Below are 27,655 nucleotides of genomic sequence, written 5' to 3' on the forward strand. Positions count from 1 at the left end.
ATGACATGAATCCTGAGTGAGTTATGAACTATTGCCTATGAAAGCGATCCTTTGATTTGTTTGGGTGAGAGTGGCCAGATCGCCAACTTAATAAGCCTACCATTTTGGGGATTCGTCTACTTGAGGAGCTGGAAACACAGCTACACAAGACAAAATTCACCCCTTCCTTGATATTGAGGTAAGTAGATAAATTGCTCCCTTCAGTGTTGATTCCTAGGCTTGAAGAATGTGGCCACTCCCTCTCTTCGCTCGAGAGGGATTTGTTCATAGTTGGACTATGACTTATTGTTCATTAAAGGGATCAGTGGTAGTTAAAAAGTTTGATATAACTACAGGGGCAAAACGGTAATTTTGACCCAACTGTACTTACGAGCAATTTGTGAAGAGTCATCGTACTGTTGACTGATTATATCCATGGACACAAAAACATATCTATAGTGCGAAGAGTGCAACTATTGGTCTCTAGCTGAGTGACTGACAATTAATAGATATTGAATAATTTAATTAAAGAAGTTTAATTATTCAAATACCATCAGAGCTTCAATCTACAAGTCCATAAGGTCCCCTCTATAGCTCAAGAAAGATTATTGAGAATTAATTTTGGATTAATTTGAATTGTTCAAATTAATTGAGAGAATTAATTATATGTGATATAATTAATATAATGTATTTGATACATTATAAAGTTTATTTTGAGAGGAACTAAATATTTGAATATGATTCAAATATTAATTATATGGATGAAATTCATAAATTGAATTTAATAAAAATGTGATTTATATTAAAAATTCATAATTAAATGAGAGAAATAAAACTATAGATTATGTTGTATTTGAGAGAATATAAAAAACTATAGGTTATGTGTTATATTTGATATAACATATAGTTATATATACATATAATAAGTTAGTTATATATATATATATAACTATTAATTAAATTAAATTAAATTAAATTTTAACTTAATTAAAGGGAGGGAGTTATAAATCCCTCCCCTTAATTCTCTTAACCATTACGTAAGGATGGGTGTCGGTTTTGTCATTTTCTTCCTCAATTCTCTGATGGTTAGAATGATTTGCTCTGGGATTCACAAAAACACAGAGAACAAAATGAAGATTTTCTCCTTCCTCTCTTAGATCCTTTCCTCCCTCTTCCCAAATAACCTAGCAGAGCCCACAACTCCTGCTAATTCTCAATCTCAAGAGAATATATAAGGTTCTCAAGTGGTGATATCTTTATTTGGGTTCCCGTATTTTTGGAGATCGAGATTAAGGATGAATGGTTCGTGATTCGGATCGAGGAAACACGTGAAGAATTATTGGGCTTCAAAGGGTAAATTTCTTTAAATTCTAATTTTATTTCACTCCAAGCATTGGAAATTTATTGTTTAATGATTATTTTGTCTCTGTTTTGTAAAATAAAATTCCATGAAAACTAAAATTGGGAACGATACCCACTTCTGCTGCGTAGCCTTCATAAGTTCTTTCATTATATGTCTTCTAAAATTCAAGCTTTATCAGATGGATGCCAAAAGTTCCTTCCTAAATGGGTACTTAATTAAAGAGGTCTACATCGAGCAACCCAAGGGGTTTGTGGACCCTATGTGTCAAGATTATATTTATAAACTCCAAAAAGATTTGTATGGATTGAAACAAGCCTCCCATGCATGGTATGAACGATTAACTGAGTTGCTTCTAAAGAATGGATATATGAGAGAAGGTGTGGACAGGACTTTATATGTAAAGAAAGAGAAAGGAAGTTTTGTTATTGCTCAGGTTTATATGGATGACATCGTGTTTGGAGGAATATCACAGAAATTGGTTGATCTGTTAGTCAAGCAAATGTAGATAGAATTTGAAATGAGCTTGGAGAGTGAATCAACCTACTTTTTGGGATTCTAGATTAAGCAGCTGAAGAATGGTATATTTATTTCGCAAATCAAATATGCAAAGGCCCTAGTAAAAAAAAAGTTAGGCTTGAAAATGAAGAGCAAAAAGAAGTTCTACTCCCACCCATGTCAGATTATCCAGAAAGTCTGTACAAAAGCATTATAGGAAGTCTTTTGTATCTTACAGCTAGTAGACCGGATATAGCCTTTGTCGTGGGAGTGTGTACAAGATATCAAGCAAAGCCAAAAGTCAATCATCTGTTGGGTACCAAAAGAATCATTAAGTACATAAGTGGTGCCTATGAGTATGGTCTTTTGTATTCTTTTGATATTGATGGCTCTCTTGTAAGATATTGTGATGCAAATTGGGCTGGGAGCTTAAAAGATCGAAAAAGCACTTTAGGTGGCTATTTCTTTTTAGGGAACAATCTTGTGTATTGATTTAGCAAGAAGCGGAACTGCATCTCCTTCTCCATAGCTAAAGCTGAATATATTGCAGCAGCTATACACAATTACTTTGGATGAAGTAAATGCTTAAAGAGTATGATGTCACACAGAATGCTATGACATTGTATTGTGACCATTTGAGTGCCATAAACATCTCTAAGATTTCAATTCAGCACAGTAGAACAAAACACATTGATATCAAACATCACTTCATTCGTGAACTAGTAGAGAATATACAAATTGTCTTAAAGCATGTTCGAACTGAAGGAACTCTTAAAGAAGAGAACCTTGAGCGGAAGCAATATCGACCCAAATCCCATTTTTTATTGAACATGAAATTTTACAGTAACAAGAAACAAGATATGCATTTATTTATAAATTACAGCATGCTAATTAAAGGGTTTTAGAAACCTCATCTTTGAAGATCTTTCTTCAAGACTTCCCTTGAACAACACACGAACCTATTGAAGACATTCTCCAAGAAAACCTCGAACAAGTTCGAACACGACCACAATGATTTCTTCGATATTCTTAGGGTGAGAACCTAGGAGTGGTGGGCTCTGACTATTTTGGATTTGAGGGAAAACTTAATGGTAAGGAGGAAGGATTGAGAATGTTATAAAAAACTCAAACACACAGAACTCTTCGAGCACTCCACTAAAGATCAAAAATTGCACTCTTCGCACTACATATATATTTCTGTGTCCATTAGATATAACCAATTAACAGTATGATGACCCTTCATAAATTACATGTAATTACAGCTAAAATTATCATTTGCCCCTGTAGTTACATCTAACTCTTTAAGTACCACTTATCCCTCTAATGAACAATAGATCATAGTTCAACTATGACTAAACCCCTCTCGGGCCAGAAGAAAGTGTGGTGCCACATTGTTCAAGATCCGAAATCATCCCTTAAGGGAGCAATTTATCTACTTAACCCGACCTCAGGAAAGGTGTGAATTCGATCTTGTGTAGCTGTGTTCCTAACTTCCCAATCAGACGAATCCCTAAAATGGTAGGCTTGTTGAGTTGGTGATCTGATCACTCTCATCCATACAAATCAAAGGACCACCCTCATAGGCAGGAGTTCACAACTCACTCAGGATTCAGGTCATGTTACTTATGGTCATCCTTGTGAAATGTATGTCTCTATTATGAACGACGTTATATAATGAGACTAAATATTTCGTGGTCCGGTCTTATACAAACTCCTTTGTATAGAATATTCTCGTTCACATGTCTATACATGAATGATCAGGATCAGATCATTTGTAGCACTTTACAATAATTGTAACACCTACAAAGCTGGCCATATTCATAGTGTTACCAGGATAAGGTACCTAACCTTATCCATCTACTACAGACTATTTAGGTTATCACGTAAACATGATCCACCTGTATGTCTCTACATACATGTTTAAGTTAAAAAGATAACCTTAGATGTTAGTTTATTCGTTTGTGGTTAATGCAACTAAAATATCACATATTTTATAGATAATGAATTTGAATAAAATATCATATATTTTATTAAATACACAATGAGTTTTTTCAATAATTATATGGTTAGATGCGGGCATTATTTATCCTATAACAAATAGCACGTGGGTCAGCCCTGTGCAATGTGTGCGGAAAAAGGGTGGGATGACGATAGTCCCGAACGAAAACAATGAATTAATACCGCAAAGAACCGTCACTGGGTGGCGCATTTGCATGGACTACCGCAAGCTGAATGCAGCAACCAAGAAAGATCATTTCCCCCTACCGTTCATTGATTAAATGCTAGACCGCCTAGCTGGAATGACTTTTACTGCTTTCTGGATGGCTATGCCGGGTATAACTAGATTATGATAGCTCTAGAAGACCAAGATAAGACCATATTCACCTACCCATATGGGACCTTTGCTTTCCGCTGCATACCGTTCGGCCTCTGCAATGCGCCAAGCACGTTCCAAAGGTGCATGATGGCCATTTTTTCAGACTATCTTGAGGACTCTGTTGAAATCTTTATGGACGACTTCTCTGTTTAAAGGAACACCTATGAAGTTTGTCTAGCCAACCTGGAGAAGATACTGAAGAGATGCGAAGAGACGAATCTGGTGCTTAATTGGGAAAAATGTCATTTCATGGTAAAAGAGGGCATAGTGTTAGGGCACAAGGTTTCCCGGGACGGGTTGGAGGTGGATAAAGCAAAAATCGAAGCAATTGAAAACTTCCACCTCCAACAAGCGTGAAGGCAATACGAAGTTTCTTGGGGCACGCTGGATTCTACAGACGCTTTGTCAGAGACTTTTCAAAATAGCACGACCACTGAGTGTGTTGTTAGAGGGTGATAGAAAATTTGATTTTGAAGACAATTGCCTAAACGCATTCAGAGTTTTGAAGAATGCGCTGATTACCGCACCCGCGTTAATTGCACTTGATTGGACATTGCCTTTTGAAATAATGTGCGATGCAAGCGGGTATGCTATGGGAGCAGCTTTGGCACAAAAGAGAAAAACAATCTTACATCTCATCGCATATGCGAGTAAGACATTAAATCCTACTCAGACCAATTACACCACCGCAGAGAAAGAGCTTCTTGTGGTAATTTTTGTGTTGGAAAAATTTCGAGCATCTGGGAACAAAGGTATTCATCCATACTGATCATTCGGCAATAAAGTACTTAATGACAAAGAAGGACGCAAAGTCAAGGTTGATCAGGTGGGTTCTCCTCCTTTAAGAATTTGACATAGAAATAATTGATCGCAAGGGGACGGAGAACCAAGTTGCAGATCACTTGTCCAGATTGGAAAATCCTGAGGTTGACCACAATGAGTCAGAAGTAAATGCGGTGTTCCCAGATGAGTAGCTGTTCCACATTGAAGAACTGTCATGGTACGCTGACATAGTCAACTATTTGGTTTGCAAGAAATTTCCAGAGGATTACACCTACCACCATCAGAGGAAGCTCAAGCATGAAAGAATATCATATTTCTGGGATGAGTAGAATCTGTATGAAAAGGGGGCAGACCAGATTCTGCGACTATGTGTACCAAATGTTGCTCAATAACTCATATTATCGCAATGCCATGACTCACCATATGGTGGGCACTTTGGAGGACAGTGCACCACAGCTAAGGTTTTACAGAATGGATTCTTTTGGCCAAAATTGTTTAAGGATGCAGCTGACTATGCAAGGAAATGTGATTGGTGCCAACACACAGGTAACATTTCATGGAAACATGCAATAACGATGAACACCATCTTGGAGCTTGAATTGTTCGATGTGTGGGGTATTGATTTCATGGGACCGTTCCCTCCCTCGAACGGTAAACAATATATTTTATTAGCCATCGACTATGTATCCAAGTGGGTAGAGGAAGTAGCGTGCGCCGCAAACGATGCAGCTGTAGTCTCTCAATTCCTGAAGAAGAACATTTTCACTTATTTTGGCACCCCACATGCCATAATAAGTGATAAGGGGTCTCAGTTTGTCAATCATACTGTTAAGGAGCTGCTGCGTAAATACAACATTTTACACAAAGTGGCCACCGCATACCATCCGCATACGAATGATCAGACCGAGGTGTCCAATCGAGAGATTAAGCTGATACTAGAGAAGGTAGTAAGGCCTTCACGAATAGATTAGGCAACAAAGCTCGACGATGCATTGTGGGTGTACCAGGCTGCATTTAAAACACCTATAGGTATGTCACCATATGCGTTGGTCTTTGATAAGGCATGTCATTTGCCTCTGGAGCTGGAATACAAGGCATTGTGGGCGGTGAAGAAATTAAACCTTGATCTGAAGAAAGCAGAAGAAGCGAGAAAACTTCAACTGGTCGAGCTAGAAGAATGGAGGATTAACGCATATGAGAACGTAAAAATTTACAAGGAGCGCACAAAGCGTTGGCACGACAAACACATATGCGGTAAGAACCTCCAAGTCGGGTAGAGGTTCTTATTATTCAACTCACGACTACGGCTTTTCCCTGGAAAATTAAAATCGCGCTAGTCCGAGCCCTTCATCATTAAAGAAATATTCAACCATGGTGCGGTGGAGTTGATCACTGAGGATGGAAGCCGTAAATTTAAGGTTAATGGACAACGAATTAAGGCATATTGCAGGGGTGGTTTTCAGCCGGAAAAGACCTCTGTGGATCTAAGAAACTTGGAATAAAGAAAAAATGGAATGGCCCCTGTACTGGCAAGCAACATTATCTGGGGCGCAAGTCTTTTGGAGTATCCTTTGTTTGGTTCCTAAACTCTCATTTCTTCGACACCTTAATCATTATTTATCTATCTGAATTTTACTTATTATTACTTCTCTAAAATAAAAAGCGATCGTGCTAAACGATTACGGTAAAAGAATTTTGTTTTGTTTAAAATAATTTGACCCTCTCACTGTTTTAGTGCAACGATCGAGACACAGGATTGAAGAGGTATTTCACGAAGAAGCAACTCATCTTATTCCATCACCACAATCCAAAGAAGATAGATCACCGCAAATTTGGGGGTTGTATTCTTCCTTCATAATGCGGGTAACAGTGCAAATTTGGGGGTTGTATTCTTCCTTCATTTTATTTCAAATTTTGCACTATCACATCACATTTTAGATTTAAAAGTTTATCATCGCATCCTCTTTGATTACCGTAATCATTTAATATTGATAAATTTAATAAGTTACCGCATGCTATCCCTTTGCCAATTATGATTTCAATGATGAACAACATGCTTCTATTTCTTTCGTAAGAGTTAACTTAACTTTAAGATAGTCACCTCATGAAATATTTCTAGAAGTTAGGGGTTTGCTAGCTTTCTTTCAAACTCTCTTCACAAAGTATTCTAAGAATATCGCATGACTTATTTCAATCTTTTGGCAATGAGAACATTGCTGCATTTTAAATGTAGGGGTGAGGTATTTATTTTCGACCTTGCTATTTTGAAAAAAAAAAAGAAAAAATTGAGAATAACAACTCCACTGTCAACGCAGTGGGAAACCCATGTTGATAAAAGTTAAGTTGTGCAGTGCACTTACCTATAGTTGGATATCTGCACGACACACGTGGGGGCAAGCCAAAACGAAAGTAAGTCACCAGGATCAACCCATAAATAAATGACCGCAACTCCGCTGCCAAATAGGTATGAGTTTAGTCTGAGGAAGAGCGCATTGCTCGTAGTTGGATGTGCGCATGACACACGTGGGGGCAGGCCAAAACGAAAGCAAGGAATTTGGATCAGTACAAGGTCAGAAAAAAAATAACTATGTTAAGAAATATGCAAGGATAAAATCATTTGACACCCTGGTACAAAAAAAAAAAAAATCTTTTTGAAATAAATCATGCAATGTCCCGAAAGTTAGTAAGATCTTTTTGAAGGTTAAGCTTGCGGTCCCTAGGTCTTAGAAATATTTTAAGAGGAGACTTGAACAAGAATTAAGAAAATTTTGGTATATAGGATTTGAACAAAGTATCCTTGAGAAATCTAGGAAAAGAACATTGCAGTCGACTTGCTAAAGGAAATCTTTGGCTTATGCTTGAGGACAAGTATTGTTTAAATTTGGGGGTGTGATAACGGCCAGAAATTCACGTTATCAGTGCTAAGTTCTTAACCAATGTTGGCTTGCATTGATAAAACGTGTTAAATTGCATCCAAAAAGCATCAAATTCATAATATTGCGGTCGCATGCGTTCATCGCATAGAAACAGTTGGTTTTTGTGTTTTTGAGCACAGCATAGAAAATCATTAGTTGAGCACAGCATTACTGCAAGATTTTTCAGTGATTGTGTTCGCAAACATTTGCTCAAGAAGGATTGTCGCAACCTGGTCAGCGCAACTTGGTAGGCGCATTTGGGTGAAAGGCACAATTAATCGCGATGGGACAGAAAGCCGATGCTGGTCGAATCCGAATTAAGCTGACAGCCGCTAACGATAACAAGTACATTCAGCTTTTCGGTGACAAATATTCGGTGCATCAGTTAGGAAATTAAAGCCATCCCATCTGTGCAATCATGAGAGAGAAGCCGCCTTCACCCCAAAGCTCTATAAATACCAGAGGCGTCCTTCAGAAAAGAGGTTCCACCAGTTCACAAGTTTGTTCATAATTTAGCTTTGTTTTTAGATTTTCTTTTATTTAAAGGCGAGCACGAGAGAGGAAGGTTGTGCTGACAGATCGTTCCGGTAAGCTTGGGAGAGCGCCAGAAGCTTCAAGGACAGAGAGAGAGCCAACGCCTACAGAAGCAGGAATATGTTTTGGATCGAATATAGATTTACAGTGTAAAAGCCTCGGTCAGCAAGGAATTGCTACCAGGCTCTCTACCTCTAACTTCCATTGCTATTTTGTATTCAAACTCATTTATTAAAATGGAATTGACTTCTCTATATCTGTTCACTCTCTGTTATTTATACATGAGTAGTTAAATTTGTTGAATGGGTTAAGAAGTACTTAGCTATCTTAATTAGGGATCTTCATTCTATGCGATTATCTTGTATTATGTATGCTTTATTCATCCATTAAAGATACTCGGAAGGGTAGTCTAAGGAAAGGATCTAGGCTTGGGAAGGTCAGGTCAGAATCTAGGCTTGGGAGAGTCAGATTAGAATGCATAATCAAGAGATAAGAGCTTAGGAATAAGCATTGTTTACTATCAACGCATCGCATGCATCCTAGAGATAGGATATGATTGTGTGTGGTCACCTGCCTTTATGCATCCTGCATCATCGCATAGGACAAGAGTAGAGACTTAGGAATAAGCTCTATAGACACTTTTGCATTCAACACATGCGTCCTAGACTTAAGAGCATCACATTTGCGTTGGAAAATGACTTGTTGTGCATGGTTGTAGCATGATTGCATAGTCTGACACATTCCCAAGTAACGCTAGCTGAAGACCTTCTCAACCCGTTCATCCATATACTCAGTGCATCTATCACGCAATCCGACTTTTCTCAAATCTACCACATTTATTTATTTTTCATCACCGCAAACAACAACCTCAACAACTATTGATTTATTTGGTTACCGCAAAGTTTTCCTAAAAATTACCATCGCAACCTGCTTTCACAAATCCCTGAGTTCGACCCTGGACTTACCAGAAAACTCAATGGAGTTTACACTTGGATTCTGCTGAGGAAACTTGAGTGCTCAACACATTTTTCACCATTGCATTTCATCCACAATTTCACTTCATAAAATAACACACCAGTTATCTACTTTCTACCAACGTTCTTAAAAATCAAGCTAAAAGTAGCTATTAAACACTTGTTTTTGTTTTTAGAACTTGGTTAAGAATTCAACTCTTTTACTTAAATAAATGATAACCACAGAAAAAAATTGAGAGGAAATAGTCTTATTTTTTAACAATCAAGAACCAAAAAACTAAATAGTAATTATGGAATATGGCCTAAACTTTTGAACTTTCATAGTGATCGATTTAAACTTTAAGAATTTTATTTGAGAAACTTAACTGATATGATGAACGATCTAAATTAATTTGTTTAATTTATGATTTTTTAGGGTAGATAAATCTATAATTAAATCTATAATTCTTTACCATATATTTTTTTAAAGAAATATGAGGTTGTACGTAATTTATTCACTTATAAAAGTTCATGATTTTAATGGATACAATCGTCATAGTCGAGAGTATAAATTGATTTTTGTTTGTTTTTTTTTTCCTTGATAGGGTTTGTCGATATATGATGGCTGATAGATCTGAAATAAAACAAACGGTTGTCATCTCTAACTCTTAATTACAATTTTAGTGATTTATATCAACATCATATGTTGCAACGTCATCGCAATACGGAGCCGTCAACGTCTTTCCTTAAGGGTCTCTTTCAAGGTGAAAGATTTGGAGTCACCACCAATCATTATGGTGTGATTGGTCACCTATTTTTAAAAGAAAAAAATATGTGGTTTCCTCAATCGAAGTTAGATTCGAGAGTCGTTGAGCATAGAGAAAGTATTAGCATCCTACAACACCCGTTTGAAAACATCTCATTTTTTAAAAAAAATGTTTATTAAAAAACTACTAATTAAATAAAATAAAATACAACTTATAAATAGTTCTCAGGTAGAGATGTTCACTTATGGTCAACTTATGTACCTCAGCTTAGACAGAACTTATTGCAAACTTTATTTAAAATTCATTGTCAAACATTGTATTATTTTTTAAATACAATTTAGAAGATGAACATTTCATTAACACCTAAATGTCAAAGTAAATGTAGACAATGTCTCACTAAATCTCACTCTAACTTTAAATAATAAAGTAGAGTTAACACTTTGTGAGTGAACAAACGTCCATTAATTTATTATCATGTCGATGTCGGAATTTCCCAATTAGATAAATATTTACCTCAAGAATTTGAGATATTTTACAATCTCAACTCCATCATCGGATTAACATGATAGTTAAGAAATGTCTCATGTGAATCAAAATACAATTTAGAGGTAAAATTTGAATCGATCCTTATGAATGGTATAAGCCTTCAAAGGAAGATTGAAATTTATTTTGTAAACCAAAGTGAAAAATCCAACTGGAGCTTCATTTAGAAAATTCAGATTTGAATGAAATTGAAATTGATTTGGAAACTTTGAATTAAAACCCATTTAAAAATCATTTATGAATGATTCAAATTAAAGGTCAAATTGAGGTTGCTTTTAGAAATTCAAAATTGAAATGATTCAAAATCATTTAAACCAAATTGAACTTTAATTAGGGAATTCAAATTAAAACAAATTTAGAATATTTGAAAATTAAACTTGAATGAAATTGAAATTCAATTGACAAATGTGAATTAAAACCAAGTTAAATTCATTTATGAAAATATCAAATTAAAGTTGAAATCGAGATGTTTTAGAAACTCATAATTGAAATGATTCCAAAATTTTTTTGAGTCAAATTGAACGGCAGGACATCAAACTGATATTGGAGTACTTTTTTAGAACTCTAAATTGAAGATTAAATTGAAATTTGGAAAAATTATCTAAACTGATCAGAAAACTTCAAATTAAATCCAAATGAAACGGGAATTCTAAATTAGAATTTATTTGTAAAACTAATAGAAACTAAAATGAAACTCCAGTTGTGATTAAAATCGATTGATTTTTTTTAATAAAACCAATTTGAAAACCTTTAGAAAAGTTGAAACAAAACTTTATGAAAATTTTCAAATTGATATCAAATTGGATTTTAAAATCCATTAAAGGAAAGAAGGTTTTTGGAGAATAAATAAATAAAAGAAAGAAACTAAAATGATAAAAGAAATTAAAAATGGAACCCCCCATACTTTACCCTTTCTTCTCTCCTCTTTCTTCCTCCATGATTTTTCTTCTTTTTTCTTCTTCCACCCTTTCCTCTTTATTTCCTTCCCCTCTCCTTCTTTCATTCTTCGCTTTGCAAACGGGTTGCAGCTTTGGGTTTACCGGAATCTAGCTCGCAAGCTGTTCGTTGGAAATAATGTACGTTGATAGGGATCGCGTAGGAGTTTAGACTGTGATGGATATCGCCGGAGTGTTAGACATTTACTATGATTTTCTTCTACTCTTTTCTCTCAAATGTCTCCATGTAAACTCTCTTCTCATCTCATCTCCAATTTCTTTCTTAAATCTCTATAATCTGCTCCTTTCTCTATTTTCAATGTGTATAATAATTCGTTAATCCCCTTTTCTTCACGTAAATCTTTTTTCCATGTGTTCTCACCCTTCCAAAATGTATTATGTTTCATTTTCTTAAGTCATAATAAGGCTTGAATTAACTTAGAGAGAGTTGATAAATGGAGGAGAAAAGTAGGGGAGAATGAGAGAAATGGGAAAGAATAGGAAGAATATGAGAGGAATGGGGAAGAAAGACGAATGGGAAAAAAAATTAAAAAACAATAATATTTTTGTTTAATGTTTTTTCTTTTCTTTTATTTCTATATATATATATATATAAAATATTTATCCTTTTATATTGATTAAAAAACTCCATTAACAAAAAAAAAATAAAAAAATAAAAAATATTTTTTTAAACAATCGAGTCGGACCAAATACAATATCTACAGTTTGCCCCCCTTTGTGTATCCTTGAAGGATTGAAAGGGTAGACAAAAGAACAGACGAAGTATTGGAAAGACAAAAGTTTAATTTGAAAAAAACAATGAAACTCCAGTGGAAGACCATCAATGTTATAGGGTTTGATTTAACCAACAGTAAAATAAACGGGCCTGACTCGATCAGGATTTAACCTCAGCTAAATAACAAACAGGTTCGATTTAACCAACATTAAAGAAAATAGACATGGCCTAATAAGACTTCAACCTCAACTAAATAGAAAGGTTTAATTTAACAAAAAAATAAACAGACCTGGCTCGACCATACTTCGACTTCAACTAATTAGCAAGTCACGATTTAACTAACAGTAGAATAAATGAACCTAACTCGACCAGGCTTCGACCTCAACTAATTAGCAATCTGGTTCGATTAAACCAAAAGCAAAAACAAATGGACCTAACTTCATCAAACTTCGACCTCAACTGAAAATTAAGATTCGATTAACCAAAAACAAATGGACCTGACTTCGTCAGGCTTCGAACTCAATTGAAAAGCAAGGTTCGATTTAACCAAAAATAGAAAAACTTGACTTCGTCAGGCTTCGACCTCAACTGAAAGGAAAGTTTTGATTTAACCAAAAGCAAAAACAAACGGACCTTATTTCGTTAGGCTTCAACCTCAATTGTAAAGCAAGGTTCGATTTAACCAAAAAACAAATGGACCTGACTTCATCAGACTTCGACCTCAACTGAAAAGCAAAGTTCGATTTAACCAATAACAAAAACAAAAGGACATGACTTTGTCAGGCTCGACCTTAACTGAAAAGCAAGGTTTGATTTAACAAAAAAATAGAGACAAACGGACCCGACCTTGTTGGGCTTCGACCTTAAAAAGCATGAAATAAGAAAACTAAATCACTTATAAACAACATTCAAGATCTTTGATGAAATAGCCTCTTCTGAACTTCATTTCCTTAATATAATTATTCAATGTGAAAGTCGCTTGGCTTTTCTTTGAATGTGAGAAAGATTCCTTGCAACAGAAATGTAGTTCTCTCAACCACAACTTGGTTTTCATACTATAGTTTAGTAGTGAATGCCCTCCCACAATTTAGTGGCAATGGCTTTGCCCCAGTGTAGTGATTAAAGCTTTACCCCAGTTTGATGACGATGACTTTGCTAGTAAAACAATGAAGGTTTTACCCTAGTAAAGCAGTGAAGGTTTTGCCTTAGTGTAAGAATGAAAGCTTTGATGGCTTTGCCTTAGTTTGATGATGACGACTTGGTTAGCTCCATCTTGATAATTTGCAATGATGACTTTGAAGATAAACTTTTCCCCTACATTGGCTGTTCCAATCTTGGAATTGAGAACTTTGTGGCCTTCTCATACTTTTCTTTTTCTTTTTTTCTTTTTATTGTTTCTCTTTTTTCTCTTTTTTATTTTTTACTTTATGGCCAATATGTTTTGATATGATTTGGCAAGATGGCTCAGGAAGATATTGATCTCGTACAATTTAGTTGTTTTGTGTCCCTTCTTTGTTGATGCTCCTTGGTGCCATGCATATGTTGTCCTTTAAACAAAACTTTTTGAAGAAAATTGAGACTTTAAGACTTGTTCTCAAGTCACTAACTCCATAGTTCTCAAAACTCTTATCTTCAATCTTGGAATCATTTTCGATTTAAGGAAAGAGAGAAAGACAAGGATAGGAATGAAGAAAATAATTAAGATATGATTTAAACGAAGTCAAATATGAACAAATGTGAAAGATTACGAGTCCTAGTTATGAAACAATATATCATAAGAGTCCAATATTACTTCATTACCCTCGAAGCTCTCTTGGTTTGGGTGTATAATTTTGAAATTTGCCACACAACTTGTTATGATAGGCTAGCAAAATGTTTTAATAGATATTTACCATACAACTGAATGTGGTATGGGTTGTAGGCTTTATGAAGGATCAATAAAAATAATGGTTTATCATAACTTCAAATTTGCTTCACTGGCTAGACGCAAGGGTTTATACTGAGTAATTTAGATTCTCGCTTTAAGAGGGGTGTTTGCCCCAGTGTAATAATTAAAACCTTATTTTGGTGGTGTGGCAATATAAGGCTCAATGCATGCGAATTAGGAAAGATCAAGATAAAATTGTTTTTAACTTGAAATTTGGTTCAATAATGAAAATATATTCCACATGAGAGATAAAATGGTTGAAACTTGACCGTTTTCCTTTATTCTCAACGAAAGTAGTGAAAGCATCGTTTCTTGTTCTTTTCTTTTTTCTTTTTTCTTGTTTCCTTCTTTTTCTTTTTTATTTTTACACATTTTCTCCAAATGACAATGGACCATAACCGCTTAAGGTTTTGACTAATGAGAATGATTAGAGTGAATTAAAAAACTTCACTTTAAAAAATATTTGAAATACGAAAGTATTTTCATCTTACTTCAAAAGAAGAAACGCTTTCAAAGGAATCATATATATTTTTTTAAAAGAAAATGTCATGATACGAGTGATGCTTGAATGCAAGTGTACAATGAAACCTTGACCTTTTTTAGAAAAACAAAATGACTTATCTTCACATATTCACATTTTTTCAAGTATTTAGCTAAGTCATGGTTTGATGTCACTTATTTTCTACTCAATTCAAGGAAATCAACTTTATTAATAAGAAAAAAAAAGAAAAAGAAAAAAGAAAAGGAACAAGAGATCAACATCGCTCGCCTTCTTCTTATGATATCCAAATTTTGAATTCTCAAGATCTCATGAATCTGATCAATGATACGCCATTTTTTTTATTATGCTTTCCCATGATTTCACTTTTATCTTTTAAGAATAGCACACTATTGGGATTGGTGTCCTAATTCTTCCAGAGCTCGTAGTTTGTAAACATTGTACACATTGTTATGAATAAAATAAAAGTTATTTTATTTTGCATTTACTCATATCCAATAAACAAAACTCCACGGTTAATGTATATAAACTTAAGTATGTATATGAGATATACAAGTGGATCATGCCTTAAGTGATTACGTAAAAAGATTTGTAGTATAATGATTAAGGAGGGATACCTGATCTTGGTGACACTACGGATACGAAATGCTTTGTAAAGGTTTACAAGTGTTGTCAACTACTACAGATGGTTGATTCTGGCCATTCATGTGGAGACATGTGAGCGGGGGTGTCCTACACAAAGAGTTTGTATAATAACGAACCACGAGATGACTAGTCTCTTAATATAACGATGTTGATACTTGAGACTTACATCTCATCTAAACGACCATAAATGACATGACCTTAATCCTGAGTGTTTTAGGAACTCCTGCCTTTGAGGGTTGTCCTTTGATTAGTATGGGTAAGAGTGGCCAGATTGCTCCCTTAAGGGCTGATTCCGGATCTTGAACATAGTGGCCACAACTTCTCTTTCGAAGAGAGAACTCAGTCATAGTAGGACTATGACTTATGTTCATTAGAGGGATCAGTGGTACTTAAAAAGTTAGATGTAATTACAAAGGCATAATGGTAAATTGGCCCAGCTATACTTACGAGCGATCTGTATAGGGTTATTGCATTGTTGATTAGCTGGTATGGACACAAAATATATCTGTAGTAAGGAGAGTGCAGCTGTCAGTTTTTAATGGAGTGCCTGACAGTTAATGGATGATGGATCCCATGACTAAAGAGTTTAGTCAGTTATTCGCGTACCGTTGGAGCTTCAAGCTATAGGTTCATAAGGTCCCCTTGGTAGCTCAATGGATTCAAGTTGAGAATCAGTTCTTGGGGTTGATTTGAAATGTTCAAATTGACAAGAGGAAATTAAATTATATATGATATAATTGGTGTGATGTATGAGATACATCAAGTGGAGGATTAATATAAATGTGATTTACATTAAGTACCATAAAATAGAAAAAGAACTATGGTTTAAATGTGTCATGAGATGAAATATTGAAACTATAGGTGATTAATATAATATGGTAAGTTGGTTATCATATATATTTATAATAATATTATTTATTGGATAATTATCTCTTTTTCTCTAATAACCAATTGAGTGGGAGGTTATTGGTGAATTTATGGTAACCGTGAGATAAAAGGAAAAATATTTTCCTAATTTTAGAAGATTTTCTACATTTGGAAAGGAACTCACGGAATGCTATCAAGTGAAATTGTTTCACTAAATGATAGCTGATAGAGAGACTAAACGATTGTTGAGTGTCACTATATAATAGTTCACTCAGTTTGTCATAGCTAAATGATCGTAGGGTATTGTCTATACGATAGGCTGCCTTCTTCTACACGATTGAGCATTTCGTCTATACGATAGACACTTCTCATATCCCACTTGCTCAATCGTCTACACGATTGTTGTTCCTCCTATCTCTTCCTCTAACCAAGTCCATACAGAGCCCACAACTCTTAGATTCTTACACCGAGAATACCAAGGTAACCATTGTGGTGGTGTCCTCACTCAACTCGATTGATGTCGAGGTTTTGGAGGCCGTTCTTTGTGTGTTCACGTTGTTCGTGTGGTGGTTTCTGTTGATTGTGCTGTGTTGTGGTTGTTGTGTTCGAGCGTTCATGTATTGCTGTCTTGGAGACTAAACGAGCATTCATGATCCAGGGCGTTTGAAGAATGAGTCTTCAAAGGTATGTATAATTTATCCATTGATCTCATATATAAGCATGCTGTAATTTCGTATTGTGCATGACTTGTTAGTTTCCGTCTTGTACTGTAATTATGTATGTTCAATATTGAATGAAATTTAGAATGATCCTTCTGCTGCTCATGAAAATTCTCATGTCTGATTTCCTTCAATTGCCATTAAAGCCAGGTTGTTCTAATATTCCAAATTTTACTTCTGTTTTGAAATTCTTTTACAGTCGTGGTGGGTTTTCTGCATTGCGTTTAAGTGTTAAATGAATTTGTGGATATTTACGGGTTATTAGCCTCTGTTTAAAGCTTTCTTTTGATTACAAAGTGTTAATTTGTAAGGGCCCCTGTGTTTTTGGGCATAATTAACAAGCAATCGAATTTGTAATTCAAAGTGTTGGAGTTGGTTGAGTCGTTCGTGATGAAGTTTCAAAGCATGGAAATGCAGATCTCATCAAGGAAGAAGGCCAAGAGTTGGCCGTATCGTAGCCTAAGGTAAACGATCGTTTGGATTTGGCTAAATAATCGTGTAGATTTTTTTGTGCGATCGTGTAGTATTTACTAAACGATCATTTGGCTAATGATAAACGATGGGGTAAAGTGTTTGCTCTATCGCGTAGAGTTGGCTACCCGATCACGTGGACGCTGGAGGTAAACGATTGAGTGGGAGCATATGATGCTCATCGTTTAATAAAAGGCGTGCGCACTAAACGGTCGTGTAGTTAGCATGCCTCATCGCATAGTTACTAACTACACGATCACCCGATATATGATACCTCGCACTCGCTCAACGATTGTTTAGACGATTGTGCTTCACCACATCGTTGTCCTTTAAATGATCGTATAAGGCTTGCGTTATACGTTATGCGCTGCAGATCACGTACCTCATGCTTCATCACATAGTAAAGGTACATGATTGTTGCTAAACATTTTTTAGCTCTGGAAGCATTGGTAAATGATTGAGTAAAGCGTTTAATCTTTCGTGTGGGAAATCACAAGGAGTTTGGTACATCATCAGTGTAGACGTAAACTTCGACCGGACAGTTCAAGACCTGGTTTGCGTGTTTGAACCGGAGACTATTTGCTATTTGTAATAAGTTAGCTTATTTTTTGAGGATTTTGAGGCTAATTATACCAGTTAATCAATTTTTGTTTAATATACATGAGATATATGTGGTTTATATGGCATAGTGTATGACATATAGATTTGAAACCGACCTTAGGTTGTGCTATTATTCATACATCATGTATTATAAGTGTTATAATATGGTATGATGAAATTACAAGAGGGCATGCACATGCATCATGAAATATAAGAGATATTTATGCATGTAATAAGCATATTCATGCATCATCTTCATATTATAAGTGTTATAGTATAAGGGTGAATGGAAGCATGTTTGCTTGGTTCATTGCTTTTTTGTATAAGTGTTATATAAAAGTAGCAATGAATGGACAATGTATGGAGCGTGACACTTAGGCTAATTTGTAAGCATTATTAGTGTCTTGTATGTGTTTGCTTCGCATTATGAATGGTTTTGGTTGTTTCTTTTATAAGCGTTATAATGGAAATTAGAACTAAAATAGATAAGAAAGAGTTGCATGCGAACTTAGGCAAAATCATGTTTTAAAAGGGTTTTAAAATTGGATTGAGATAGACCTAAGTTCAAGGTTCTAATGGGATTAGCAACCTAGTTTACTCTTTTTAAATTGGTTTAATAGGATTAAATTAATTGGCATAAAAGTATAAAATTGCATTAAATCTATCTATAAGGGACCTTTTTTCTAAGACGGGTTTTGTCTAGGCTAGGGTATTTAAGCTGACGGAAACGAAATACCTCTACCTAGGAACCTACCTGGAAAGGTGAATTAGATAGATTTTCTATAAGCATCCAACAATTGGTCAAAGACTCCTTTAAAGAGTTTAATGGATGATGATCAAAAGTTGTTCAAATTTCCAAAGTAAATGTTACTCTTGGGCAAACCTAAAAAGTCACTTAGTTAAAATTCTTAGCCGTATTTTTTCTAAGTAAACTACTTAACTGAAGTTAGGTTCGGGAGTTGTTGAGTGTACAGAAGGTATTAGCACCATACAACACCCGTTTGAAAACATCTCATTTTTGTTATCCAATTTATCTTATAAAAAATAGTCCTTATTTGTAAAAGAAAAAATGTTTATTTTATTAAAAACTATTAATGAAATTTTTAAAAAAATACAACTAATGAATAGTCCTAGGTTGAGGTGTTCCCTTACGGTCAACTTAAGTACCTTAGCCTAGATAGAATTTATTGCATTTAGTTAATTTTATTTAAAATTCAATGTCAAGCTGTTAGGATACTGATTCTTGAAATATTTACTCTCGTAACGTGATGATACAATCTTTCAGAAAAGGAACTAAACGATGAACAACTTCTTTATTAAACGATAGGAATCAAACAAGATTAATCGGTTGCTTACAATTATCACCCAATCACTTAATAAAGTCTAAATGATCATTTACTATATTACAAATCCCCCAGAATTACTAAATGATCGCTTACTAAATCCTCTGTGATCGCCTATAAACTCCTACACGATCGCTTAGCTATTACTATTACACGATTGCCAACCAGAACCTGTACGATCACCTATCTTTTACTATACGATCGTCTACCAAGTGCTACACGATCGCCTAATGGAAGTAGACGATGAGCGGCACACTGTGATGGATTCTCCACGACAGCGTCTCCCGAACTCCCACTCTCGAAAGCTCCTCTTCCTCACTCCTAAATATTCAGAATTCCCTATCTCTCTTTTCGTTTCCTTCTCCTTTTAAACCTCGATTTCTCCCAACGGAATTGAAAGCAATTCTTAACCAACTCAACCGCCTTTCCTCTATTCTTTCTTTCTTGATATTGCCATATAATTGGGGCTTATCATTAACTTCGCCCTCCACTTTTACCTTGTCTTCAAAGTAAAGCTCTGGTTGTCGACCCCATTTCTTTAGCTGCGTCACATGAAACACAGGGGGTATCGACATTGTTGTCTGAAGGATTAACTTGTAAGCAACTGATCCGACTCTGTCCACTGTCTGATGTGCTCCATAATATTTGGGATATATTTTCACATTCTGCTTTTGCAGAACTCCAACATCATGCCGCTGCTTGCCAACAAACTCCTTCATTTTCTCTTGATACCAATTTGTTAGGACACTGATACTTGAAATCTTTACTCTCATAACGTGTTGATACAATCTTTCGGAAAAGGAACTAAACGATGAAAAACTTCTTTATTAAACGATAGGAATCAAATAAGATTAATCGGTCGCTTACAATTATCACCCGATCCCTTACAATTATCACCCGATCGCTTACCAAAGGCTAAACGATCGTTTACAATCAATTAGACGATCGTCCAGAATTACTAAACGATCACTTACTAAATCCTCTGCAATCGCCTATAAACTCCTACATGATCACTTAGCTATTACTATCACACGATCTTCTATTAGAACCTATACGATCACCTACCTTTTACTATACGATCGTCTACCAAGTGCTACAAAATCGCAGAGCTTTACTACACGATCGCCTAGTGGAAGTAGACGATGAGAGGTACACTGGGATGGCTTATCCATAACAGCGTCTCCCGAACTCCCACTCTCGAGAGCTCCACTTCCTCACTCCTGAATATTCAGAATTTCTTATCTCTCTTTCTGTTTCCTTCTCCTTTTAAACCTCCATTCTCCCAACGGAATTGGAAGACATTCTTAACCAACTCAACCGTCTTTCCTTTATTCTTTCTTTCTTGATATTGCCATATAATTTGGGTCCTATCACAAGCTTTGTATTATTTTTGAAATGCAATTTAGAAGATGAACATTTCATTAACACCTAAATGTCAAACTAAATGTAGACAATGTCTCACTAATCTCACTCTAACTTTAAATAATAAAGTAGAGTTAACACTTATGACTGGACAAACGTCCATTAATTTATTATCGTGTCGATGTTGGAATTTCTCAATTAGAGAAATATTTATCCCAAGAATTTGAGATCCCAACATCGCCATCGGATTAACATGATAGTTAAAAAAATGTCTCATGTGGATCAAAGCACAATTTAGAGATAAAATATGAATCAATTCTTATGAGTGGCATAAGCCCTTCAAAGGAAGATTGAAATTTATTTTGTAAACTAAAGTGAAAATCTAATTGGAGCTTCATTTAGAAAATTTAAATTTGAATGAAATTGAAATGCAATTGAAAACTTTGAATTAAAACCAATTTAAAAATCATTTTTGAAAGATTCAAATTAAAGGTCAAATTGAGGTTGCTTTTAGAAATTTCAAATTGAAATGATTTAAAATCATTTAAACAAAATTAATTTTATTTAGGGAATTCGAATTAATTTAAAATATTTGAAAATTAAACTTGAATGGAATTGAAATTCAATTGACAAATGTGAATTAAAACTAAGTTAAAATTTATTTTTGAAACTATCAAATTAAAGTTGAAATTTAGATGTTTTAGAAACTCAAAATTGAAATGATTCCAAAATTCATTTTAGTCAAATTGAAGGGTTTGACACCAAACAGATATTGGAGTATTTTTTTAGAACTCCAAATTGAAGATGAACTTGAAATTTGGAAAAATTACCGAAGCTAAGTAGAAAACTTCAAATTAAATCCAAATAAGTTTTATTTGGGAATTATAAACTAGAATTTTTTTGTAAAACTAACTGAAACTAAATTGAAACGCCAATTGTAATTAAAATTGATTGATTTTTCTTTTTTTAAATAAAACTAGTTTGAAAACCTTTAGAAAAGTTGAAACAAAACTTTAAGAAAAAATTCAAATTGATATCAAATTGGATTTTAAAATTCATTAGAAGAAAGAAGGTTTTGGAGAATAACTAAATAAAAGAAAGAAACTAAACTGATAGAAGAAATTAAAAATGGGACCCACCACACTACCTTTTCTTCTCTCATCTTTCTTCCTCCATGATTTTTCCTTTTTTTTACTTCTTCCACCCGTTGCTCTTTTTTCCTTCCTCTCTCCTTCTTTCATTCTTCTCTTTGCAAGTGGATTGTAGCTTTGGATTCGTCGGAATCTAGCTTGCACGTCATTCCTTGGAAATCATGTGCGTCAATGGAGATCTTGCTAGAGTTTACACTGTAATGGATATGGCTGGAATGTTGGACATTTACTATGATTTTCTTCTACTCTTTTCTCTAAAATGTCTCCACCTAAACTATTTTCTCATCTCATCTCCAATTTCTTTTTTAAATCTATATAATCCTCTCCTTTCTCTATTTTCAATGTATATAATAATTCCTCAATCCTCTTCTCTTCACCTAAATCTCTTTTCCTTTTGTTTTCCGCCTTTCTAAAATGTATTGTGTTCTCTTTTTATAAGTCGTAACAAGGCTTAAATTAAATTAGAGAGAGTTGATAAAATGGAGGTGAAAAGTGGGAGAGAGAGAAAAATGGGGAAGAATGGGAAGAATAGAAGAGGAATGGGGAAGAACGAAATATGGGAAAAAAATTAAAAAAATAATAATAATATTTTTATTTAATATATATTTTTTACTTTTCTTTTATTTCTGTATATATATAAAAAAAATATTTATCCTTTTAGATTTTTTTAAAACTCTATTAACAAAAAAAAAAAAATTCTTAAGCAATCGAGCTGGACCAAATACGGTGTCTACATCATGTATGTCATTGACAATTATACCAACCACTACAATCTTCCATGTAATATACTACAGTTGTTTTCTACTATTTAAACAGTGTATATTCTACAATTATTTTTGCTTTTTGTCGATTGATGAACCAGACTAAACTGGTGTTCTCATTTTGTTAAAGTGAATCTGGCTTAGTGGTATTGACATTACCTCTATATCTAAAAGTCGAAGGTTCAATCTTCCACCTCGTAATTGTTATATTAAAAAATATATATATAAGATCTTATTTTGCCGGAATTTTAGATTACAAACTTTAATCATAAAAAATTGGATACATTAATCTAAATGTTCATGGATCTTACACACATTCATGTACTATATACATAGAATATGGGTTGGTTCATAATTAATTTGAAAGTGTATGAATATGAGTCATGTCAACAAAAACTGTTTTACTTTATGAAGCCATTTTCAAAGGAGAAAAAAGAATCATTTGATTATTTTATTTATTTATTTTTCAAGTACGGATTTGTGAGTAGTTGGGAGTGCCCACTTTGCCAACACCAAATTCCACAAGAATGAATCCTAGACAACAAAACAAAGAGCAACACCAACAAATTGCATAAAACTAAAAATTTTTGGACGAACAATATTTGGCTTGCAGATTCAGTTGTACCCAGAAATTTATAAAGTGTCCAATCATAAGTTGTTCTATGAAAAATATATATATATATATATATATATATATATAAAGAAAATGCATGAAAATAACTGTAATCTAGACTATATGCACCTAGGGGCAATGTAACTAGAATGGTCATCCAACTCGACCGTGACAAGTGTCAATATGCTATTCCTCCTTGATGTTGATATATATTTTATATATAAGCTGTCTTATTTTGTTGAATTATTTTTCAGATGTATTTTATGATTTATTTTTCTACCATTGAAAAACCTAATGTTAGGAAGAATGCCACCAAGGATGGATCAAAGGAGCCAAGTCAGCTAGAGACTTCCACATCACACTGACGAGCCACGTTGAAATATCCCAATCAGATAAATCTGTTAGGATTGCTATTTACAATAACCTTTATTCTTCTCTCTTGTGATTGGTCCATCAGTTTATTATAACAAATTATTATTCCTTTAAATTCCTTTATTATTTATTTTTTATTCTTACAGTTCTAATTGGGCACTCTGTATAAATTGGGTGTATGTGCCCTTTCCTCAATGAGAAAATTTTTCAGTTGCTGATTATTACCCTATCCTTCTTGACTTTTTGGCTCTTAATCTTAATTAATTAATCAATCAATGTTTTGATGATAACAAACTCAATTTTTAATTACTGAAAATCTTAGTATTTTAATATGTCCATAGCTTAGAGCTCGGAACAACGATTCCAACACCTCTTGAATCACTCAAATCAGAGCTAAAACGAAGACGATATGACTGAAACAAGTTTATAGAGAAAATACTGTGGTGGATGACGTAACATAACTAGACCATTTGCATGTAGACATGTGGCAGCATATTGGTTGAATGGTGGATTAACATATGATGGACTTTTGATTTTTGGATTGATTTAAAATTTAAAAAAAATGAAATTAAAAAGAAATTTAAAAAGAAAATAAATTTAATATTATTTTATGTTTGTGTCTAATGGCTGTTTTTTATACATGGTATGTTTTTTATTTTTGGATTGACTCTAAAGAGAATGAATTTAAAAAGAAAATGAACTAAAAGGAAAATGAATTTAATATTATTTTATGTTTAGGTCTAACGGCTAGTTTTTTACACATGATATGTTTTTTTATTTTTTTGGATTAATTTTAAAAAGAAAATGAATTTCAAAAGAAAAGGATTTAATATTATATTTTGTTTATATCTAACGACTAGTTTAGTTTAAAATTTCCACTATTGATTTTTCTTTTCTAAAATCCAATTGTCCAAATTAATTATGGTTTCTAAAAATTTTTCTATTTCTATATAAACCTTCTTCCTCTCCAAATTTTAAACTAACAAATTTTACATTTCATAATCCTCCAAAACTCAAAAGTTTCATTGTTTCTCTCTGTAAGTTCCCAATTTTTCTTTTCATCTTATTCTTGAGAGAGTGTTATTGTATTGTGAGGATAAACTTGTTGAGTGCTTAAACTTGTAAATCCACTATAGTGAGAGTTGTATTGTGTTCTTCAAAAATTCCAATATTTGTAACGGTTTGATCCTAAATCGTGGAAAGGATCGGGTTTGCTCTTGAACCCGTAAAAGGAGCCGTGGTAGGCTCTAATCCGTGGAAAGGGTCGGAAAGATTTTATTCAAATTCCCAAGAGACGCTTGGGGAATGGAGTAGGTCGAGTTTGACCGAACCACTATAAAAATAACGATGTCTTCTTCTCTAACTCTTTCCTTTTTATTTTTGCAATTAATTTAAGCAATTTATTGTATGTTTTAGTTTGTTCTTATTTATTTGCTAAAATTTGATAGAATTAAATTATCACATTTTTGTCATTTTATTTGTTGCATAAATTGAATTTTTCTTATTATTTATAAAAAGTGTATTAATTAGTTTAATTGGGTTAATTTAGAAAAAAAGTTTAATTAAACCCTATTCATCCCTCTTCTAGGGTTGCCATATCGATCCAACATCTTCTTGAAAGTCTAACTTGGTATTAGAGCGATATGGCCAATGCCACAACCACAAGATCCTCAGCCGGTGAGTTGACGAAGTCAACTTCTCAACCAGATAACCAACACCAAACTAGAAAAAGACAATTTCATGTTGTGGAAGACATTAGCTCTTTCAATCTTAAGAGGATACAAACTCGAAGGGCACCTATCTGGAACTAAGGTTTGTCCTTCAATGTTCACCATCTCTAATGTATTTGGCACTGAGACCGGTGATGTTGATTCCAAGTATCAGAAGAAGCATCGAGCTTAATTGGTGAAAAGACACTTATTCCACTTTTTGAAGCATGGGTTACTGCTGACCAGCTATTGTTAGGTTGGCTATACAACTCGATGACTCCCGAAGTTATAGTACAACTGATGGGACATGAATGTGCTAAGAGTCTATGGGATGCTATTCATTCTCAGTTTAGAGTTCAATCAAGAGCTGAAGAAGACTATTTGCGTCAAGTCTTTCAACAAACCCATAAAGGAAACACATCAATGTCTGAATATTTGAAATTAATGAAGCTTCATTATGACAATTTAGTCCAAGTAGGAAGTCTTATCTCTACCCGTAATCTTGTGTCTCAAGTTCTTCTTGGATTGGATGAGGAATATAACCCAATGATAGTAGTCATCCAATGCAAGCCTGAAATTTCTTGGCTCGATATGTAGTCGGAGTTACTCTCCCTTGAAAAACGTTTGTAGCATCAAAACACTATAAAAGCTACTGCAGCATTTGCGCATAATGCCTCGGCCAATGTAACATTCAATCACAACACAACTACATCTAAACCATCTGGACAAGGGAACTCTTAGGGTGGAAGTCATCAACAGCTCAATACATCCAGAGGTGATGGCAACTTTGGTGGAGGAGGAAACAGAGGAAGAGGCAGAGGCAGGGGAAATAGACCTACCTGCCAAGTTTGCTCCAAATATGGACACACTTTTGATGTCTGCTATCAAAGATATAACAAAGAGTTTGTTCCAAATCAGAATAATGGCAAGGGCAACAGTCACAACCAAGAGTCCAATCCATCAGCGTTTGTAACCTCTCATAACCTCAATCCATTTATTCAAAACAAGTCTGCAGGGGATTTTAATAGGTATGTGGACAGTGGAGCTACAAATCATGTCACAGCTGATCTTACCAATGTAGCCAATCCATCTGAGTATACAAGTAGTGAACTTATCATGGTAGGAAATGGACAACAATTAAATATATCGTCAGTTGGCAATGCTTGTTTACATGCTTGTAATGGTTATCAATCTTAAAAGTGTTTTATGGGTTCCCGATATTGCTAAGAATCTTGTCAGCGTGTCAAAGCTTGTTTAAGAAAATGATGTCTCTGTTCAATTTTATAATGATTCTTGTGTTGTTAAGGACAAATGTTCGGGGCAAACAATGGTGAAAAGATTCCTTAAAGATGGCCTATATCAGTTTCGATTGATGTGAATACTAGAAAGGATAACAGCTCTTCCAATCCGATGGACAAAAATAAAAGATCTATTGCCTTTACTCTCTCAAATGTTGAAGTAAATTTAGTAGAATCTAAAAGATTATGGCATAAGAGATTAGGTCACCCTTCATCTAAAGTTTTGGACTCTGTTTTAAAAGCCTGCAATGTGCCTACTAAGTTAAATGATAATGAAAAAATTTATGAATCCTGTTGTCTTGGAAAAGCACACTCCCTTCTCTTTCCCAACTCTTTGTCTCATGCTAGGACAAATTTGATTTAATATATTCAGACGTATGGGGACCAGCCTCGACAAATTCCACTGAAGAATATAGATATTACATCTCATTTATTGATGATAACAACAGATATCTATGGCTATATCCACTTAAACAAAAGTCTGATACATTGCCAGCCTTTAAACATCTTCTTCAAGTCATTAGCACATAATTTAATACAGGCATCAAAGCATTACAGTCAGACAATGAAAGAGAATACCTTAAGGTACACAAGCTATGCAGCTATTTAGGCATGTATCACGTTTGTCCTACGCTAATACATCTGCATAAAATGGAAGGGCTGAAAGAAAACACAGACACTTGGTAGAGATGGGATTCATTCTGTTAGCACAAGCAGTAATGCCTCTTCAGTTTTTGTGGGATGCCTTCCTCAATGCCAGCTTCGTAATTAATGGACTTCCTCCCCAGTACTAATGAATATGTCTCCCCTTCAGCTAATATATGGGAAACTCCTTGATATTACAAAGTTAAGGATTTTTGGGTGTGCTCGCTTTCCGTGCCTCTGACCATATCAAACCAACAAGTTTCAATTTCACTCAGCCAAGTGTGTATATCTAT

This window comes from Benincasa hispida, chromosome 9 (genome assembly GCF_027475165.1).
Source record: "Benincasa hispida cultivar pf3 chromosome 9, pf3_genome.v1.1, whole genome shotgun sequence".
Taxonomy (NCBI): domain Eukaryota; kingdom Viridiplantae; phylum Streptophyta; class Magnoliopsida; order Cucurbitales; family Cucurbitaceae; genus Benincasa; species Benincasa hispida.